The following is a 21706-nucleotide window of genomic DNA, read 5'->3' on the forward strand; positions in this document are numbered from 1 at the left end:
TAACTCTCAATATGTTATTCTTTCTGCGCCCTGCAATATCCTTCTTGAAAGTACTGCAGTGGCGAGAAAACTAGTAGTGGCATATTGTTGGCCACATTTTCTGTCTCCTGATTGGCTCCCTTTGCATCAGGAAAAGATGCTTGATTGGCCTTAATACTGTGATGCCAATTGGCTTTAATTGCAGTATACAAGCCAGTCAAAAATTGCAAAGCGCAGCCACCGTTCTTCAATATGAAACTGCGTTACAGTAGGTTCAATCAATCACAAAAGCGGCGCATTCTGCACAAGCTGGAGCACTTGGCCGCTCAGACATTTAGCACTTCCGTAAAGAAAATATCTCCTGGAAAAGAACTTCAGGATTAGGAAGAAGAATGTTCCTTAAAATCTTGGAAAAAAGGATAACAATTTTGTTTCCTATGAAATTTTCATTTTCACTTGAGGAGTTCGGAGGAGTTCTTTCTTCTTTTCCTCTGGCTTTCTGAACTTGTGCAAGTGTTCTCTGCATAGACCAATATGTACCTATTAAGATATAAGAGATCTGGGATCACAAGTAGGCTACAACCTTAACTTTGACCACCATGTGTCTACTGTAGTAAGGAAGGCTTTCTATGTAGCACACATGATTAGCAAAGGCACTACCTCTAGAGCAAAGGAGGTTATAACCCCTCTGTACTCGTCACTAATCAGGCCCATAATTAAGTATAATTCCCCTTCGGCATATGCTGTAAAAAGTACCTCCAGCGATTGGAGAAACCTCAGTGGTTTCTGACTAAGAAGATCAAGGGACTCCAGCACGTGCCTTACACAGACCGACTAAAGTCCCTGTCACTATATTCAGTATTGTATAGACTTCTTAGGGGTGACTTATGTCTGGCTTACACAGCAATCTCTGACCCAAACCTAATAAATTTGCTGTATATCCATAAATCAAGACAGGACTAGAGCTACCCATTCCAAGGACCTAAATATGGCCTGCAACTTGACACTGTTCAAAAGGAATCTGGACGAGTGGATGGGGCACCATGAATTCTTACCAGAGATAGCACCCACTACCTTCCTGGACTTGGGCAGTCATTAATAAATATAGTCCTGATTATTGACTAGAGTATCTATAGTATTACATCGGGATGAAATGGCTAGGCCTGAAATGACCTCCAGGTTGATAGCCTAGTAACCTCCTATGATCCTATGATGGTTCAATAAAGGTAATAATGCAGGTCACAGATCTTTCTTAGCAAATAAATTATAGTCAGACATAGTCTGTTTTAACTACCAGTATGACAAAAAACAGCTACTGCAACTCCGGTAAATACCCAAACAGAAACTTTAATGTATAAAGCACTTTTTGTCAGTCAAAATAGACCAACTTCTTCAGACAAAGATACAAATCACAATACACAATATTTACACCTAAAAACTGATCGAAGGAAGGACACTGAGGAAACTCAGAGCTATAATATATAACATTAAGTATCCTGTTTTTTGTTTATTTTGTTCTGTATTTCTTTGTTATTTATAGCACTTTGTGTACTGTGTATTTTTCTAGCTAGTTTCACTGTGTGTGAGGTATTAACTGGAAATTGTCTACCTTTATTAAGCATCTGTTGGGTTGTTTGTTTCTGATAACTGGTTACAGTAAACTCTTTTTCTAGAGGCTCTTTAGCTGTTTAAAACTTTAATTTAAAGGCTCACTGCTGCTTTTCAGCTGTGAAACATTTCTGCAGTTTGTTCTAAGTAGTGGGGATATTTGTAGCATTTCTATATTCAGGCTTGTATTTGGGCCTAGTGTTTGTGGAGGCTGTGTGACTGAGCACATATTCAGAGACATTGGTTTGGCCAAGGCCATAAGGCATTTCTGTGAGAGAGAATTGTTTGAGGTCATTGGCTGACTGAGGTCACCTGGACTACAGCTTAGACTAAGCACCTCATTGGTTTTTTTGAGATTTCTTTCTTAAAAGCTGTCTCAGGTTTCAACTTTCTGTTACCTAAGAAGTTCAGTTGTGAATGCTCTGCCATTTCACAGTGAACTGATCGAAGGAAGGAAACAGAGGAAACTCGGAGCTATAATATATAACATTAAGTATCCTGTTTTTTTGTTTATTTTGTTCTTTATTTCTTTGTTATTTATAGCACTTTGTGTACTGTGTATTTTTCTAGCTAGTCTCACTGTGTGTGAGGTATTAACTGGAAATTGTCCACCTTTATTAAGCATCTGTTGGGTTGTTTGTTTCTGATAACTTGTTGCAGTTAAACTCTTTTTTTCTAGAGGCTCCTTTAGCTGTTTAAAACTTTAATTTAAAGGCTCACTGCTGCTTTTCAGCTGTGAAACATTTCTGCAGTTTGTTTCCCACCCTACCTCCCTGCTTGTATAGTGTTTTTATAGTTGGTGGCTTTGCAGTTGCCCGCCCCTAGTGTAAATTTGATCTGGGACCTTCCTCCCAGTCTAGTGTCATTACCTCATTCTACCCAGTACAGCGAGAACATTTGAGAAGCCACTCAGCTTAGTTTCTGCTACTCCCTTATCTCTTTCCTTTATCTCTTTCCACAAAAAAAAAAAAAAAATTATCTGCTTTTACTGTATTTGTGTTTTTTCCTACTTTATTTTGCTTTTGCGTCATCTTAAAAGTACTCAATTGTATTTATTACTGATTGGTGTAACTTATTCTAAGCCTTTTAGTTTAAGCACTTGGGCTTTAGACCAGTTGTTTTACATTAGGAAGGTCTGTGGGCTGCACTGTGGTGGCAGAACAGGTAGCTTACATCCTTCTAAGTTGGGAACTGCTGATTGAGGGCTCAGTGTCTGTTATTCTAAAAGTGTATTAGTTCTGGTTTAAGCTCCAGGGCTTCAGGCCAGTTATTTTACATTAAGAAGGTTCATGGTCTGCACTCTTGTGGGAGAAGAGGCTGGACTCTGCCCTTCTGAGCTGGGAATTTCTGGTTAAAGGCTTATAGTGCCTGCATATTTGAACTATTTCTTACTGTAATTGGTACACCTTGTTTGCTGTAGCATAGACTAGATCCAGGCCTGCTGAATCTAGTTTTGTTTGTATGCTTGTTATTTCCCTGAAAAGCTAATTCCACCTTAACGCGAATTTTCAGCGCTTCTGTGGATCCCTAGTGATATCTGCATTGCTTACTGTACTTATTTCCTTGTTTCACTTGAAAGAAAGTTACTGTTTGTCATTTTTGCATTTAAGTTACCTGACACTTGCTCACTAAAACAATTATATAAGTCGACACTAAAAAATTAAAAGCACTACACCCTCACAAACTCCCCCTGGAGTACCTTGCTCCCCATTGGCCATTTTTTTCAGTTATAAAGAAGTTCCCAATACTATTGTAGCATGTCCAAAGGTCCGTTGTCAATCTCCTCTCCAGTCCAGCTGGTGAATCTGGGAATCTTGAGGCAATGTTACAACTGCCTCATGTACACAGACAACCCTCTCCTCCTCCCAACAAATTCCAACACATGTGAGAGATGCAACCATATAGCCAAACTGGAGGCTAAGCTCTCTCAACTCAGTACTGGCGTAACCAGTCAGGAGGAGAAGGAAACCACACTCACTACAATTCCAGTCTCACATAGACCTACCACGACAGCAAACCAAACACATAAACACACAAAAACATACTTGGAGGCTCTAAATAAAAATCTGCCTAAGCAGCAGAGACCTCCAAAGCAGACACCCAAGCAACCGCTACCTCAAAACAAAACACATGCAACACATAGCTCACAAAGCCATTGTGCCAAACAGTCACAGCCCTTAAGGCTAAACAACACACCTGATACACTTGTAATAGGTGACTCTATCATCAGGCACACTGACGTCCCACTCACCAGGCTGAACAAGGAGAAGGTCACGGTGAGCTGCCTGTCGGGCGCTAGGATCCGCCACATAACACAAGCACTCAGGTCACTCCAAGGCAAGTACAAATATGACTCAGTCATTGTCCATGCTGGTGTGAATGACCTGAGACATACCTCCCTGGACTACATGAAAAGAGACATAGAGGAGCTCTCTGAGCATGTAGCCCAGGTCGGTATGACCCTGACCTTGAGTAGCATCTTACCCTCACCAAGAATGATGCCACAGTATGAAGACAAGATTATCAATTTCAACAATTGGCTTAAGTATTGGTGTCATTCAAAGGGGATCCAATGCCTGTCAGCCTGGGATGACATGCTCGACAAGCCACGATGCTTCGCTAGGAACGGCTTGCACCTGTCACCCCTGGGCTTTCGGATATTGGCAAAGGCTCTTGCTACCCCCATAGTGCCTTTTTTAGGCAAGGCTCAAAAGACAAACCCACCTCCATAGGTATCACAAGGGATAAGAAACTAAGAGTAATGCTGCTCAACGCCAGAATTCTAAACCTCAAGATGCACGCACTCGAAACTCTCCTTAGCATGGAGAACATCGATATCTGTGCAGTAACAGAAACCTGGTTCAAGGCTCTCGAGAGCACCCCAGCACTACCAGGTTATACCTCATACCATGCTTTTCAGCCCCAAAACTAGGACCGAACCACAAAAGGAGGGGGAGTATCAATATTCGTCAAAGATGCCCACACCTCCAGGTTGGTGGCACAGCACGAAGCATCAGAGACTATCCATGTGCAACTAACAGTGGGTAAAACTGCCTTCCAGTTTATAGCCTGCTACAGACCACCCTCCCAAACCCAGGAACCCCACTCGGTCTTCCTGAGAACACTGGAAAATATGAAGGTCTCTCCAAACACCATTATATTGGTTGACTTCAACTACCAAACCATAGACTGGGAGCATTACTCTAGCTCCAGCACCCTAGCCCAAAGGTTCCTAGAATTTATAAACTCAAATGCTATGGAACAACTTGTTACCACTCCCACAAGAGGGGAAAACATACTGGACCTGATCATCACCAACATGGAGACTCTATGCTCCAGACCAGAAGTGTATCCCTCACTGGTAAGATCAGACCATAAACTAATCTCACTGGATATTCACATCCCGACCCCACCCCATGCCCAGAAAACCACAGTGAAAAACTTCTCTAAAGCAAATTTCACACTCCTCAAAACCAAGGTGGAATCCTTCAAAGCCCCCGGGCCTGTGGATAATACGGCCCAGACCGCAAAATCCTTTATAAACGCATTCTATGAACACCTTCAGGAATGCATGGATCATGCAATCCCAAATTAAACCAAGACCCAGTCCTACAAAGGCAGATGTCCTGTCTGGTGGACCCCAGCCATAAACAAATGATACAATAGAAGGAGGAAGCTACTACATGATAGAGCAAAATCCCAAAAAGGGAAGGCATCTCTGATCAGTACTAGCAAAAAACTACGGGCACTCATAAAATCGTCTAAGGCCAGCTTCGAGAGAAAAATTGCACAGGACACTAAGGATAATCACAAGGCTTTCTTTAGTTATGTTAGGAACCTGGGTGGGAATTCCCAGATATGCTCAGAATTAGTCCAAAATGACAAAAAATACACCGAACCCACAGACATTGCCAACATCCTAGCTGACAGGTTCAGCGCAAACTTCTCCCCCCCGCCCCACCAAAAGGGCTAATATCTATCCCAGCAGAGTGCTGCCCCCCTGACATCTCAGATGCTCAGGTAAGAGCTGCCCTCTCCAAAGCAAGAAACACAGCATCAATGGGACCAGACGGTGTCCCAGGCTGCGTCCTACATGAACTCCAAGAAGAGCTAAACCCAAACCTAAAACTACTGTTCAATCTCAGCCTTACTACAGGATATGTTCCCAAAGAGTGGCGTACAGCAACAGTGGTCCCTCCCCACAAAGGTGGTGCCTCAACGGATCCTGGAAACTATCACCCCATAAGTCTCACTAGCTTGGTCTGCAAAGCTATGGAAAGGATCATCATGGACCTTATAAATAAAGATGTTGGGGACCTGCAGACACTGGATCCTACCCAGTTCGGCTTTGTTAAGGGCAGATCCTGCCTCTTGAACCTGGTCAATTTCTTTGAAACAGTCACCAAGGCCATTAACAAGGGGAAGGTGGTCCACACAGCCTACCTGGACCTTGCAAAAGCCTTTGATACAATACCCCACTCGGGCATTATAGATAAGCTCACCAGCTTAAATATAAACCCCTATGTCACTAGATGGGTTGCAAACTGGCTCAAGGACAGAACCCACATGGTTAGAATAGCTGGAGCCATGTCAGACTCCAAACCAGTTACAAGTGGCGTCCCACAAGGCTCAGTCCTGGGACCTCTCTTGTTCGGTATATATTTCTCGGAGGTACAGGCCAACATGGAAGGACTGTGGCTGACCAAGTTCGCAGATGACTGCAAACTGGGTGCCATAATAGACTCTCCAGCCGACACAAGGATCCTCCAAAAGGGCCTCATAGAAACAGACAACTGGTGCCAGAGCCATGGCCTCAAGCTAAACGCCAAAAAGTGTATAGTCATCCCCTTTGGCAAAAACAAAGTGCCCACAAATTACCACATAGGTGGTAATCCATTAAGTACAGAAGAAGTAATTAGGGACCTGGGGACCCAAGTTGATAGCAATCTCTCATTTGACAACCACGTGGCCAAAGAGGTTAGAAAAACATTTTATATAGCCCACCTAATCATGAAGGGATTCACATCTAGATCAGGGGAGGTCATCGTGCCTCTTTACTCATCCCTCATCAGGCCCATAATTGAGTACAATGCCCCTTTTGGGATGTACCTTACCAGACACCTGCATCAACTAGAAAGACCCCAAAAGTACCTCACCAAGAGGATCAAGGGGCTCAAACAAATGCCGTATGCTGCCCGGTTAAAGAAACTCCAGCTCTACTCCATGGCATACCGCCTGCTCAGAGGCGATCTGTGCCTGACGTATAAAGCCATGTCCAACCCGGAATTAATGGACATGCTGCACCTCAGAAAATCCAAATCCCATAGAGCTACGCGCTCGAGGGACTTGAACCTCAGCACTGAAATAAATAGGACATGCTGGAGGGACAGATTCATAACCCAGAGGCTCCCTTCACTCTGGAATAAAATCCCAGTCCAGGTTAGGCAGAGTCCCTCATTGACTCTCTTCAAGAGGAATCTTGATGAGTGGATGGGAGATCGTAGGTTTACCCTGGGTATCACTTCTGTGTCACTGTTAGACAGAAGCACAGTATACTAACCTTGAAAAAGGGCATAGCAAAATTAATTTAATATGGGTGGCGAAAGCCATACACACTCCGGCTAGGCTTATAAATGCCCTAGGGCAGATAGCCTAGTATGAACCTATGAACCTATGAACCTATAAATCATTCTTCTGTGATCCAATCATATTATACAAATGGAATCAAAAATTTAAAAAGACATGAAATAATCTCACTACTAAAAAACACTAAAACACTAAAACTAACACATGTCCCAAACCTATTCAATTGCTCCACGCTTTAAAATAAAACATAATAAAATAAAATAAAATGAATGTTTATGCAAGGAAATATATTACATTAAAAGGTAATAAATACAATATTTTATGCATTATATGTTAAATGAATACTTAAATAAATCCGAAGAGACAGAATTTCTATCTAAGCAAACCTTTTAACTTCAAAACACAAGTTAAAGAAGTAACCTCATTTAAACCTGGTGGAGTATAAGAGTTAAGCCTGAATTGCCATGCTAATTCACGTTTTTCCAACAATAACTGTTGTGGTCCCCCTTTTAAATAAACTACAACTTGGTCTATAACTTTAAAAAGAAAATGATGTGTGGGGTACTCATAAAAAGCTGGGCAGACCTGACAGGAAGCCAAGTAAACCACTGACCTTGAATTACAATTAAATCTACCTCTAAACTTGTATACACAGTTATTCACTTTCAAACTTGAACCTGTAGAAATGTAATTTCAGTAATTGCAAGACTCACATTTATAGGTACCTTCAGTTCTAGGAAACTTCCTAATAGTGATTTCAACAATGTTCTTGAGGTTACTGCCCTTACTAAAAATTATTGTAAGGTAGTTACCCAACTTTTTTACTATATCCTTATCTGAAGCCAAAAGGTTCCAGTTCCTTTCCAACATACGCCTAACATCACCAGCTTCTGTACAAAAAGGCGTAATAAAACTTCTTTTAAAACGTAACAAGTTGTTATTCTGTAAATTCTCTGTATTAGAAGGAAGACAACTTGAAACCCCTATTTCCTCACTATTTGTCTCTGTCCTACTTTCAGACTGAGCCCTCTGGAACTTCCTAGATAAAATGGGACTATAAACCCCACTAATCCTCTTGTACTGTACCTCTCCCAACACTTCTAATTCTAAGCCCTCAGGATATCCCCAACTCAGGAACATATTCTTTAACAAGTTACATTCCTCCTCAAAGCTGGTATTCTCAGTTGTCATCCAAGATGCTCTAATTAATTGTCTTTTTAGAACAGATCTTTTCTGATAGAACGGATGACAACTGGTAAAATGTAACAAAGTGTTGGAATACATGGGTTTACGATGTATAGTAGCTGAATAACTGTTGTTTACTGTATCTTTGGCTAACTGTACATCAAGATAATTAATAGTATTCTCATGGAAGGTGTATGTAAATTTAAAGAAGGGTGTACTATTATTCAAATAATCTACAAATAACTGCGCTTCATTTCTATTACCCTCAAACATACTGAAGATATCTAAAAATCTAGTATACGGTTTCACCTTCCTACTTACATCTTTCTTAAATATGTTCTCACGCTCCCAGTGGGACAACACTAAATTAGCGTAACTCACCCCACATGGAGAACCCATCGCAACCCCCACTACTTGCTTGTAAATCTCGTTGTTAAGCAAAACAAAATTGTTGTTTAAAATAACATCCATCATCTTCTGTATCAGTCAGACTTCCTTACCTTCTGCCCCGTGAGACAACATTCTTTCAGTTACATATTCCAAACCTGTATTATGAAGGATGGAAAAGTACAAATCAACCACGTCAGTTGTTAGAAACATGACATTTTCTTGATATTCAAAACTGTCCAGAGATTTCAAAAAGGCCCAGGAATCTTTACAAATCTGATCCTCCCTCACCACATATTTCTTACTGACGAAAAGCGCTTTATGCATTAAAGTTTCTGTCTGGGTATTTACCAGAGTTTCAGTAGCTGTTTTGTGTCATACTGGTAGTTTGTCGAGTTTTTTCATAGTCTGTTTTAAGACAATAGCCAAATGAAATACTTTTACAGAGGACCTATCTTGAGAAAACACATAAAAAGTGCTAGGTACAGCCTTCACTGAAATCCATGATCTGCCTCTTGAGTTAGAAAAATTTTTTTTTTTTGTTTTCCTGCTTGCTTTTTTAAACTTTGTTCAGTTACTAGCAAATATGTGTCTTAAGAGTTCTACACATACACTAATTATGCTCAAAGAAGTGACATAAGTTCCTGCTGTTGTAATTTAACTTCCTATTCAAATTGAAAAGATTTCTTAGTGAATGAGTTTTAGTCAAAGGCAGTCTTTAGTATTAAAGTAACCACATTAAAAGGTACTACAGATGGTCTACCTAAGAAAACAAAAATTGATAGCTGTAGCATTCAGTGAAAACCAGTGATCAGAAATAATCTCAAGGGGACATTAACAGAGGTACCAGTTTTGGGGAAATATTTGTGTTGCAGTACTCTTCTCATAATCTGAAGAGATAAGGTGAACTTCCATTTCTTTAGGCATTTTATAGCTTCCTTTAAGTGATTCAACACCTAATCCCATCTAATCCCTTTTCTCTCATGGATATTATTAACATCCAGAGATAAAGGAAAGATATAAGAAACAGCCATGAAGGTCTTGGTTTAAGGCCTACAAAAAAAAATCATTCTATACTGAATAGCGTTCATAATTCACTACACTGCATTTTTTTTCTCGGAGGCATAACTTTATTGAAGGTGATAAGATTTTGATAGGAAGTAGGTTTAGCATGTACATCACACCAAAAACTCTAATATTCATTAAGAGTTTATGAACACATAAACATTCCACCTCCCAAATCTGCAATTTGAAATTCTCTATCAAAGTCCTATGCCAGAAGACAAAGAATAGTTATACAGAAAATTGAGAAACCTGTTTCATTTGCACAGAGATGTGGGGAGTAGAAAATGTCATCCAGAGCAACATATCCTGCCACTGCACTGTAGAACACAACTTTAAAGATCACCTGAAAATGTGCAGGCCATAAATATGTTAAGCAGAGTTCATAGGTTCATAGGTAGGTACTAGGCTATTGATCCTAGGGCCTATATAAGCCTAGCCAAAAAGGTACCCTGGCATTCGCCACCCAAAAAAAAATATTTTCCTGTGACAATGTCAAGCAGAGCCACAGAAGTGATCCCCATGGTGAATTTCCTATTTCCCATCCAATCATCAAGATTTTTCTTGAAGAGTGCTAATGAGGAGCTTTTTTGATATAGATAGGTAGTTTGTTCCAGAGTATGGGAAGTCTCTGGGACAGGAATCTATCCCTCCATCATGTTCTGTTTATTGTGGTGACAAGGTTTAGGTCCCTAGAGCATGCAGCTCAGAGGGATTGGGATTTCTTTAAGTGGAGCATGTCCACCAGCTCTGGGTTTGGCATAGCTTTGTGTGTTAGGCAGAGATCGCCTCTGAGTAGGTAATATGCAACAGAATAAAGCTGGAGTTTTTTGAGACAGTCTGCATAGGGCATCTGTTTGAGGCTGGTAATCTTTGTGAGGTACTTCTGCAGCCTTTCCAGTTGTTGTAGATGTTGTGTGAGGTACATACCAAAAAAGACAGTGTACTCTATAATGGGTCTAATGAGTGACGAGTAGAGGGGAACAATGACCTATTTTTTCCGGGATGAGAAACCTTTTGTGATGAGGTGTGCCATGTAGAAGGATTACCTGGCTACTGAGGCGATGTGACTATCAAAGGAAAGACTACTGTCCACCTGTGTCCCAAGGTCTCTTATCACACTTTTGGTGTTAAGTAGACTACCACCTATGTGGTAGTTCATGGGTACAGAGTTTTTACCAAAGCGGATGACAATGCACTTTTTGGCATTGAGCTTGAGGCCATGGCTTTGACACCAGGCATCTGTCTCAGTGAGGCCCTTTTGCAGGATGTCCCCATCATTAGGAGTTTTGATTATGGCTCCTAGTTTGCAGTCATCTATGAACTTCATTAGCCAAAGAACTTCTGTGTTAGCCTGTGCGTCAGAGAAGTAGATACCAAACAGGAGAGGACCCAGGACTGAACCTTGTGGTACTCCACTTGCCACTGGTCTAATGTCGGATTTGGAGTCTGCTACTTTCACAGTGTGGGTTCTGTCAGTGAGCCAGTTGGCAAGCCATCTTGTGACATAGGGAGTTATACCTAATATAGTGAGTTTATCTATAATTCCAGATTGGGGGGATGGTGTCGAAAGCCTTGGCGAGATCTAGATAGGCTGTGTGAACCACCTTAACCACATCTAAGGCTTTTGTGACTGCTTCAAAGAAGTCTATCAGGTTTAGGAGACATGATCTGCCTTTTATAAATGCGAACTGAGTGGGGTCCAGAGTTTGGAGATTACCAATTATAAGTTCCATGATGATACGTTCCATGGCCTTGCAGACCAGGCTTGTCAGGCTAATAGGGTGGTAGTTCCTGGGGTCTGTGGTGGCTCCCCCTTTGTGGAGTGGGATAACCATTCAGTGGGCACAAAGCCTGAGGTGAGGCTATGATTGAACATGGTACTTAGGTGGGGTGCCAGTTCGTTCTGTATTTCATGTAGAATCCAGCCTGGGATGTTGTCCGGTCCCATAGATGCTGTGTTCTAGGCTTTGTAGAGTGTGTTTTTACCTGTGCAGCCATGATTTCAGGAACTTTGCATTCTTCTGGTATAGAGATGGTCCCTTTAGGGGGTGGGTGGTGTAAAGGTGGCACTGAACCTATCTGCCAGGATGTTGGCAATATCGCATTTATATTGCGCTGTTGAAAACTCAAACCGTCGACAGTGTAATAATTGACACGAAAATGTCGAAACCCCCAATCATTGAACACACACAAAAAAACCCCCACTCAAACACAACACAAATTGCTCTATGCAGGGGGGCAACCCCCTGCACCCCCATACCCCCCGCTACTTAAATATACCAACTCTGAGATAGCACTACATTGCAGTAAATGGAAATCATCCCTTACAGAGATTTCCATTTACATGCACGATAACTTTTGCTTTCGACATTTTGGTGCCAACAATATCAGATTCAATATTGTCGGCCTTCGACAGGGTGAAGTAGACCCGCAATATCAGTTGGTTCTGTATATTTAGTGCCATTGTGCTGTAACTCAGAGCAGATCTAAATGTTGCCATTGAGATTCTTGACATAGCTATAGAATGCTTTGTGGTTGTCTTTAGAATCAGTGGCGATTTTGCTTTCATAACTAGCTTTGGAGGATTTTATGAGGGATTTCAGCTTCTTACTGAGGCTGACCAGGGAGTTCCTCCAATCATGAGATTTTACTCTTCTTTGCAACAGTTTCTTTATTCTGTTGTAGAGTTTGTTTATGGCAGGGAACCACCAGATTGGTTTCATTTCTTTGGAGGATAGCATCTTGGTTCTGTTAGGAATAGCACGATCCATGCACTTGTGTAAGTGCTTATAAGTGCATTTGTGTAGGATTCAGCAGTCATACCTCTATTGTCCGTCTGCATGGGTGTTGTGAAGTTTACCACTTCTGTCTTAAGAAGCGTGAAGTTGGCTTTGGATAAATTTTTTACAATGGATTCCCTAATGGGGGTGGGGGCAGGATGTGGATGTCTAGGGTGATTAGCTTGTGGTCAGATCTGACCAACAAGGAATTGACTTCTGGTGTGGAACACTGGTCACTCATGTTAGTAATGACCAGGTCTAGGATATTGCTGCTCCTAGTGGGGGTGTGGATAAATTGATCCAAGGCATTGGAATTTATGAATTCCAGAAAACATTGAGCAAAAGAGTTGGTACATGATTAGTTTTCCCAGTTAATGGTGGGGTAGTTGAAAACACCCATTATTAGGGTGTTGGGTTGTACCCTAATATTTTCCAGTGTATCAAGAAATGAGAAGTGGAAATCCTGGGGCATGGTGGAGGATCTGTAGCAAGCTACAATTTGGATTGCGGTCTTGCCCAGTTATTTGCACTTGGATAATCTCAGATGCATTATACTGAGCAACTAGCATGGAGGTGTGGATACCTTAATGAATATGAACACACCTCTGCCTTTAGTGTTTGGACCAGGTTAGGTGGCCAAAAGGTGTGGTATGAATTATAGACTGATAATGCAGGGGTGCTCTCTGAAGCCTTGAACCAGGTCTCTGTCACTGCACAGATGTCGATGTTCTCCATTTTAAGGAGTGCCTCGAGTGAGTGCATTTTGAGGTTTAGACTTCTAGCATTGAGTAGCATTACCCTCAGATTTTGCTTGTGTGTACCTGTTACGATGGTGAATTTGTCATTTGAACCTTGCCTATAAAAGGCACTATAGGGATGGCAAGAGTCTTAACCAGTATCCAGAATCCCAAAGGCGACAGGTGCAGGCCATCTCTGGCAAAGCATCGTGTCATCCCAGGCAGACAGATACTGGCTCACCTTAGAATGACACCAGAAGCTTAGCCAATTGCTGAGGTTAATCATTTTGCTCTTGTACTGTGGTATCATTCTGGGTGATGGCAGGATGCTACTCAGGGCTAGGGTCATACCTGCCTTGGCTACAAGATCAGAGAGCTCCTCCATTCTTTTCATGTAGTCCAGGGAAGTATGTCTTGGGTTATTCACACCAACATGGACAATGACAGAGTCATATTTGTACTTGTTGTGCAGTGACCAGAGTGCATGCATTATGTGGCAGATCCTGGCACCCGACAGGCAGCTGACAGTAACTTTCTCCTTGTTTAGCCTGGTGAGTGGAACATCAGTGTGCCTGACTATAGAGTTACCTATGACTAAAGTGTTGGGTAATTTGTTATGCCTTATGGGCTGTGGTTGAGTGGCACTCTGAGTTTGTGGGCTGTGTGTCATTTGGGATGTGTTGAGGGGTGGCGGTTGCTTGCGTTTCTGCTTTGAATGGCTCTGCTGCTTGGGCAGATTTCTATTGAGAGCCTTTCCAAATGTAGGTGTGTGTTTTGTGTTTCTATGTGTGTGTTTTCATGATGTAGATTTTGAGCGACTATGTAATGAGTGTGGTGTGGTGCAACTGATTACCTTCTCCTCTTGACTGTCTAGTCCAGTCTTGGGTGAAGGGAGCTTTGCTTCCAGTTTGGCTATATAAGTGCATCTCTCACAGGTTGTAGTGTTGGGTGGTAGGAGGAGAGGGCTGTCTGTGTACATGAGATAATTGGTGCATTGCCCCAAGATGCCCAGATTCATCAGGTAGACAGGAGAAAACACAGGGAACTGACCCTTAGACATGCCTAGATTGGTGCTTATTTATTAAGTACTAAAAACTGTTTTCTTCTAGACAAGTGAGGAAAGTTAAGTGCTGTAGTAATTTGTCGCTTAGTTAGTGCTTATAATGAGTTTTAAACAAGTGCTGAGCTCAAAGAAACAGATTTGAGTGCTAAAACAAAAAAAAACTGACTAGTTCTAAGGGATTTTGAAGAGCAGACCTTATGGCACCGGGAATAGTTTAACCTTAGCTAAGCTGCAATGCGTAAAGTGTTTTTTCTTTTAATATTACAGTAGTAAATGAGCAAACAGATTAAAAAATTAACCAATTAACCAATAAAAGCTATAAAACCGAGCCCTGTTCCAGCAGTCTTCGATCAGACAATTTCTAACTGCACACTCCTGCCACTAGGGTTCAGGGGAACCTTCTCCAAGAAAGATGGCCTGGATTAGTGCTCAAGTTATACAAACAAAGCTAGATTCAGCAGGTCTGAATCTAGTCTATGCTAAAGCAAGCACGATATACCAATTTCAGAAAGAAACAGTTCAAATAAGCAGTCACAATAAGCCTTTAACCAGAAACTCCCAGCTCAGAAGGGCAGAATCTACCCTCTCCTCCCACAAGAGTGCAGACCACACCTTCTTAATGTAAAATATCTGGCCCAAAGCCCAAGTGCTTAAACCAAAACTAATACACTTTTAGAATAACAGACACTAAGTCTTCAATCAGCAACTCCCGACTTAGAAGAATGTAAGCTACATGTGCTGCCACAACAGTGCAGACCACAAACCTTCTTAATGTAAAACAACTGGTCTGAAGCCCAAGTGCTTAAACCAAAGACTTAGAATAACAGTTACAATTTAATCAGGCTACTAACAAGCAGTAATAAATGCATCAGAATAAATGCAATTAAGTACTTTTAAGAACAGGCAGCAAAAGCAAAATAAGGTAATAAAGTAGGAAGAAACACAAATACAGTAAAAGCATATGAATAAAGTGCAATTCTTTTATATAACAATAAAAAGACGAGCAAACTGATTTAAACAAGTTACCCAATTAACCAGTATTGCCTTTTCCAGCAGTCTTCAATCAGACAAGTTCTAACTGCACACTCCTGCCACTAGGGTGCAGGGGAACCTTCTCCAAAAAGATGGCCTGGATTAGTGTTCAAGTTATACAAACAAAGCTAGATACAGCAGGCCTGAATCTAGTCTATGCTAAAGCAAACAATGTGCATCAGTTTCAGAAAGAAACAGTTCAAATAAGCAGGCACAATAAGCCTTTAAACAGAAATTCCCAACTCAGAAGGGCAGAATCTAGCCTCTCCTCCCACAAGAGTGCAGACCACAAACCTTCTTAATGTAAAATAACTGGCCTGAAGCCCAAGTGCTTAAACCAAAACTAATACACTTTTAGAATAATAGACACTGAGCCTTCAATCAGCAATTCCCAACTTAGAAGGTGTAAGCTACCTGTCCTGCCACAACAGTGCAGACCACAAACCTTCTTAATGTAAAACAACTGGTCTGAAGCCCAAGTACTTAAACCAAAAGGCTTAGAATAACAGTTACAATTTATCAGGCTACTACCAAGCAGTAATAAATGCAGCAAAATAAATACAACTGAGTACTTTTAAGAAGATGCAAAAGCAAAATAAAGTAGTCAAGTAGGAAGAAACACAAATACAGTAAAAGCAGATGAATAAAGTGCAATTTTTATTTGTTAGTAAAGTTCAAGGAGAGAGAAAGGAGGAGCGGAAGATAATTCAAGGTTAAGAAGGTTTCCTCCAACACAGGAGGGCTTGGGGGGCTCAGAAGCTTGCAAACAGTCCTGGATACAGAAAATCTGTATCTGGACTAGACTAGTAATAGGAAAGGTGGGAAACAAGTGCAACTGTGAGCTTTTAAACCAGAAAGTTGAAGAAGATGGAAAAACTGCCCAAATGGCCATTAAACTACAAATTCTGGGCCAGAAGCCTCTCTTGTGGTAGATAGGCTACCTAGTGCTTACCACTCCCACTGATAAGCTAGATGGCTTCCCTCCAACACAGAAAGACTTGGGGGGGGGCTCAGAAGCTTACAGACAGTCTCGGATACAGCAAATCTCTATCTGGACATTGTCAAAATGTACAGTAACCTGATGAATGTTTAAATTACTAGAAATGGGCCATGTGAAATTCACCACCTTTAACTGTGCAGTCTTTTGGTTCTTAACTTTAAAATGTGCTTGTTCAACTGCAGAACTTTTAAAAGTTAATATAGTTGTGGATTCACAGTAAAGATTACAGCAGGACTTTTTTGTAATAACAGAACACTGCAAAATCTGATGCAGGAATAGAATAGTGCAGAATAAAGATACTGTATAACTAGTTTTGACAGAAGCAAAACACTCTGTTTTTGTTTGGTTCTCATCAATATCAGATACAACTCTGCCCTGCTTTCAATCTAAGCTGCTCTGCCCAGATTGAAGATCTTCAACCACTCTTAATAAAGAAAACGGCATTAATAAGTAAAACACATTTAAAATCTGTATTAATTTAGATGCTTGACTGCAAGTATCATATGGTAGAATAGCAGAAAAGAACCTCCACTTACATACATACATAATTCAGAGAAACAGTACTAGTACCCTACTAATCTTTGATGCAGATGTTTTTTTTTTATTTACCTTCTTGCTTTGCTTCTGCTACTTAATTTACTTTGCTTGTGAGCAGTATCTTATTTTCTAACTGCACCTGGCCTGTATGAAAGAAGGTCATCATCAACAGCCCCAAAAAACACACAGACCACAGGAATCACCTGGTTCCGTTGAACCTGCCAGTGTATTAAAAAAGAAAATCAACAGTCCCCCAAACACATTGCCTCTCTAGTATCTGGTTAAACCCATATAAAAAAAAGTCAACACCACGGCCCTTAAAAGTTTCACACATAGAGTAGGTTGACCCTGCCAGGAAATAAATAAAGTATCTGGTTGGCCCTGCCTATCAACAGCCCCAAAATACACACAGACAGACCACAAGAATAATCTGGACAGTGGGTCCATTGATGGTTCATTGACCCTGCCCTGCTGCCAATCAGTGTATTAAAAAAAAGAAAATCAACAGTCCCCCAAACACATTGCCCCCCTGGTATCTGATTAAACCCTGGCAGGTTATAACTTATAAAAAAAAAGTCAACACCACAGCCCTTAGAAGTAAAGTTTCACACAGAGTAGTACCTGGTTGACTCTGCCAGGAAAAAAATAAAGTATCTGGTTGGCGTTGGGCCGTTGGCTCTCTCAACAGCCCCAAACACACACAGACATGACACACACATCACAGCCCTGTTTTTCCTCTCTCTCTCTCCCCTCGCAACTAAAGCATGGGAAGAGAACTCAAGAGTAACAGGACTAATCAGCAGCCCACATCACATATTATGTGACAGGCTGCTGACTTCGCAGTCCCATCAACCACGGCAGCCCGCAGTCCTATGACCTGAGCTGCCCACTGTGACTGTCACTGACTGACATGACCTGAAAGCTGGACATTTTTGCCTAGTTAGGCAATGCCTGCCAGATGGAGTACAGTAGAATGTAAATACAATTAAAAGCACTATACAAAAATAGGCACTTAAAGTTAGTTGGGAGCAACAGATGCCTCAGATGTTTCAGTATCTCAGCAAGGAACTGGTTTTAGTGCTCAAGTGATACAAAACAGTCCAGATTCAGGAAGTCTGAATCTAGCCTGTGCTACAAAATGTAGGAGCACTAGAAATCCAAAGTACATAAGATCACAATCACAATAGTAAAAAACAGTTCAGATAAAGCAGCAATTCGGTAGAATCCTGTCATCAATCTAAACAGGCTACCAGCAAACAGTAACAAATGCAGCAGAATAAATGCAGTTTAACACATAAGCACAAGAAGAAAAATAAAGTAGGAAGAGGCACATTTTTTAAGTAGAAAGTGAGGAAACAGAAGATAATTCAAGGTTAAGAAGCTAAAGGGATAGACCTTCACAACTGATCTCACTGTACTCAGTAGAATGAACTGATGCAATTGAATTGGAAGAAGTGTCCAATATCGTATTTATAGTAGAGGTGGGCAACTCAAAAGCCACCAAGCTTTAAGACAACAACAGTTGGGCAGGTGGGGAGACAAGACCAGAACAGAGGTAAGGATTCAATTCTCTAAGCCTCAAGTACAGTTGCACAGTTTAAACACATATGCAGCAAAAATTGTTTTAGTTAATCAGAAGTGCAGAAAACAGTTGAAAATAAGCACTTATCTTTTGTAGTCTCACAGAAGATATTTGGAAAGCAGCAGAGCAAGGGCAGAAGGCCTAACTTACTGCAACATTGAGCAAACAAGCACAAACGGGTTCAAACACTGGCTATTTAAGGCAGAGAAACAGGAACCAGCCAAAGTTCAAATTATCCACTCAAAAACACCCTACACAGAGCCCTGTAGCAGTAACTCTAGCTAGATCAGAACAAACTGAAACCCCTTTCTTGACAAAGGATTAACTGTACTACAAGCTCCAAAGTTCACAAACAGTACTAGATTCAGCAGACCCTGAACCTAGTCTATGCTAGTGTTTTTCAAGTGCAGCAACAAGTAATATGAGCAGAACAAGCAGAGAAGCAAAAAGGAGACAAAGATTAGAACAGAGGTAAGGATTTAATACACTAAGCCTAAAAACAGATATGCAGCAAATATTGTTTTAGTTAATCAGAATAGCAGAAAACAGTTGGAAGATACGCACTTATCTTTTGTACCTCACAGCAGGTGTATTGGAAAGCAGCAGAGCAAGGGCAGAAGGCCTAACTCACTGCAGATATGAGTATATATAATTTTATATATAAGTAATTTTTGATACACACACACACAAACACACACACACACACACACACACACACACACACACACACACACACACACACACACACACACACACACACACACACACACACACACACACACACAGATCTACTTTAAAAAAAGAAGATCAGGACACCGACATTCATTTTCGCAAGACTGAAAATACCGAAACCTGACATACCCGAATGCCAAAGTTTAAGTAATTAAAACCCACCCAGGTGAGGGGTTTTGCCCCCCACACCCCTAACTATATATACCAACTCCAGAATTGCACTAAAGTGGAGAAAAGGACATGTTGGACAAGTGTTTACTTACCCTGGGTAAGCTTCAGCATTTGGGTATGTTAGGTTTTGGTATTTTCAGTCTCGCGAAAATGAACATTGGTGTTCTGATCTTCATTTTTTTAAAGTAGATCCAAATACACGTACGTACACACACACAAATACAAATATACATTCTGCCTTAAAATAACAAAAACAACTTTGACAACCTGTAGTACTTTAATTCTAACATCAAAAATTGATGAGAATTAATAATAAATGATAACACCTACTCAGACCCATAGCTCACAGCCAGTCTACTAGTAGATAACCTTACCTCAAATTTCACAAGCCCCTAACCCAAATAATCCAAGATCAAAGTTACTTTTGTGTACTCAGGCATAAACTCTCCCAAGAACAAGTCCACAAGTCACTATCCCAGGTTAAGAATAAGACCTTCCAGAGCCTGATAAGATACATAGTTGCCTCATGGACAACCAGAAACAGGACCTGTCAAACCCTCTACAAAGGCTATTTACTGTTAGCCTCACAACATGCAATGTGCCAGAGGAATAGAGATCATAAGCAGTCATAATCTTGCATACCGGGTGGGCCATCAAGTGAACATGGTAAATGTAGACACAGAAATCTGAAGTGCCTTATCTGGAAGGCAGTACAAATGATCATTATGGAATTAGTAAACCAGGGCATAGTCAAATCAACAAATCTTTAAAGCAAGCCAATTCTGTTTTATCAAGGGCAAATCCTGCCATCTTCAAATGCTTGAGTTCTTCCAGAAAGTTACTGATGTATGAGAGAAAATTATTACACAAAACATATCTAAATCTTGCTAAGATGTACAATAAAAAAGACCACTGAGGTATTGTTAATAAATTCTAATAAACTATAGGCAAAATACCATACCACATAATTGCTAATTATAGGTCCCCCTCCCTGAACCAAGAAATGCACACTGCACACTTGGACTTATTGGAGTCACTTGCCATACAGCCAAATATCTTAGTCATGGGAGATTTCAACTGTCCTTCATTCAGCTGGGTGACATACATGAGCGCAAACATGCTCACACAGAGGTTACTGGACTTTGTCACTACAAAAGCTCTGGAACAAATAGTCTGCACCCCCACCACCATGGTAAGGTCGAACCATAAATCAGTTTAATTTGAAGTAACTATAGAACCAGTCACCACCATGTGAGCAAAAAAACTAAACAAAAAGTACTCCCAAGCAAAAAAATAAAAAAAAAACAGCCTACTAAGCAATGTTACAAAAATGTTTATACCCCCTACAATCACAGACAATGACTGCTATGCAGAGGTGTACATAAATGTCCTGTATTAACACTTAAGCAAATGTATAGAGTCAGCAGTACCTGACTGGATAAAAATCTGTTCCTTCTGAAAAAAACAAACCACCCTTGTTGATCTCAAGCATAAACAGATTATATAGCAAAAGGAATAACTTGATGTCTAAGAACAAGAGGCAATTGGCTCAGCAGAAGAATAATTCCCTCCACAGCTTAAACAAGCAAATCAGAAATCTTGTAAAGTCCTCTAAAGTAGATTACAAAGGAAAATTAGTATCCCTAGCTAAGGATAATCAAAAGGCATTCTCTAATTACAGTGGAAATCTAATATGGAATGCCCATCTATGTGCAGAACAGGTAGTAGATGGTACCACTCATACTAAAATGGATACTATAAAGGTACTTTGGATGAATTGTTAAACTGAGGTTCTCTTTGCCTCAGTTCATATAAGTAAAGGTGTGAGTCAAAGAGCTTGTGACAGTTATTGAAAATCAAATAATTTCTCTGATATGCTAGCCAAATGTTCCCGATCCATATAAAGATCACCTCAGGTCTCCACTGAAAATAGGTCACAAGTTGAACAAAAAGTAGCCTCTTCACTGGTTCACTGGGAATGTATAGATCATTAATTTTAGAAAGTTCCTTGGTGTATCTGTGAGCACGTGTGTTTAGAAGAATCATCTTGCATCACATGAGTTTGTATCAATGTAGTAAACATATTACTGGATTATGTTTCCAAAAAATGAAATGAAATAGTCCATTGAATCATAAAATTATGATAATAAGTAATACAGAATATATTATATCAGGACAAAAGAGTGAATTTATAGTATGTTTGTTATTATTAAAATCATTATTACTAAATAATACCTCATAGTTAAAAACTTCAGTTAACCT

This window comes from Protopterus annectens, chromosome 10.part0 (genome assembly GCF_019279795.1).
Source record: "Protopterus annectens isolate FY-2018-M chromosome 10.part0, PAN1.0, whole genome shotgun sequence".
Taxonomy (NCBI): Eukaryota; Metazoa; Chordata; order Ceratodontiformes; family Protopteridae; genus Protopterus; species Protopterus annectens.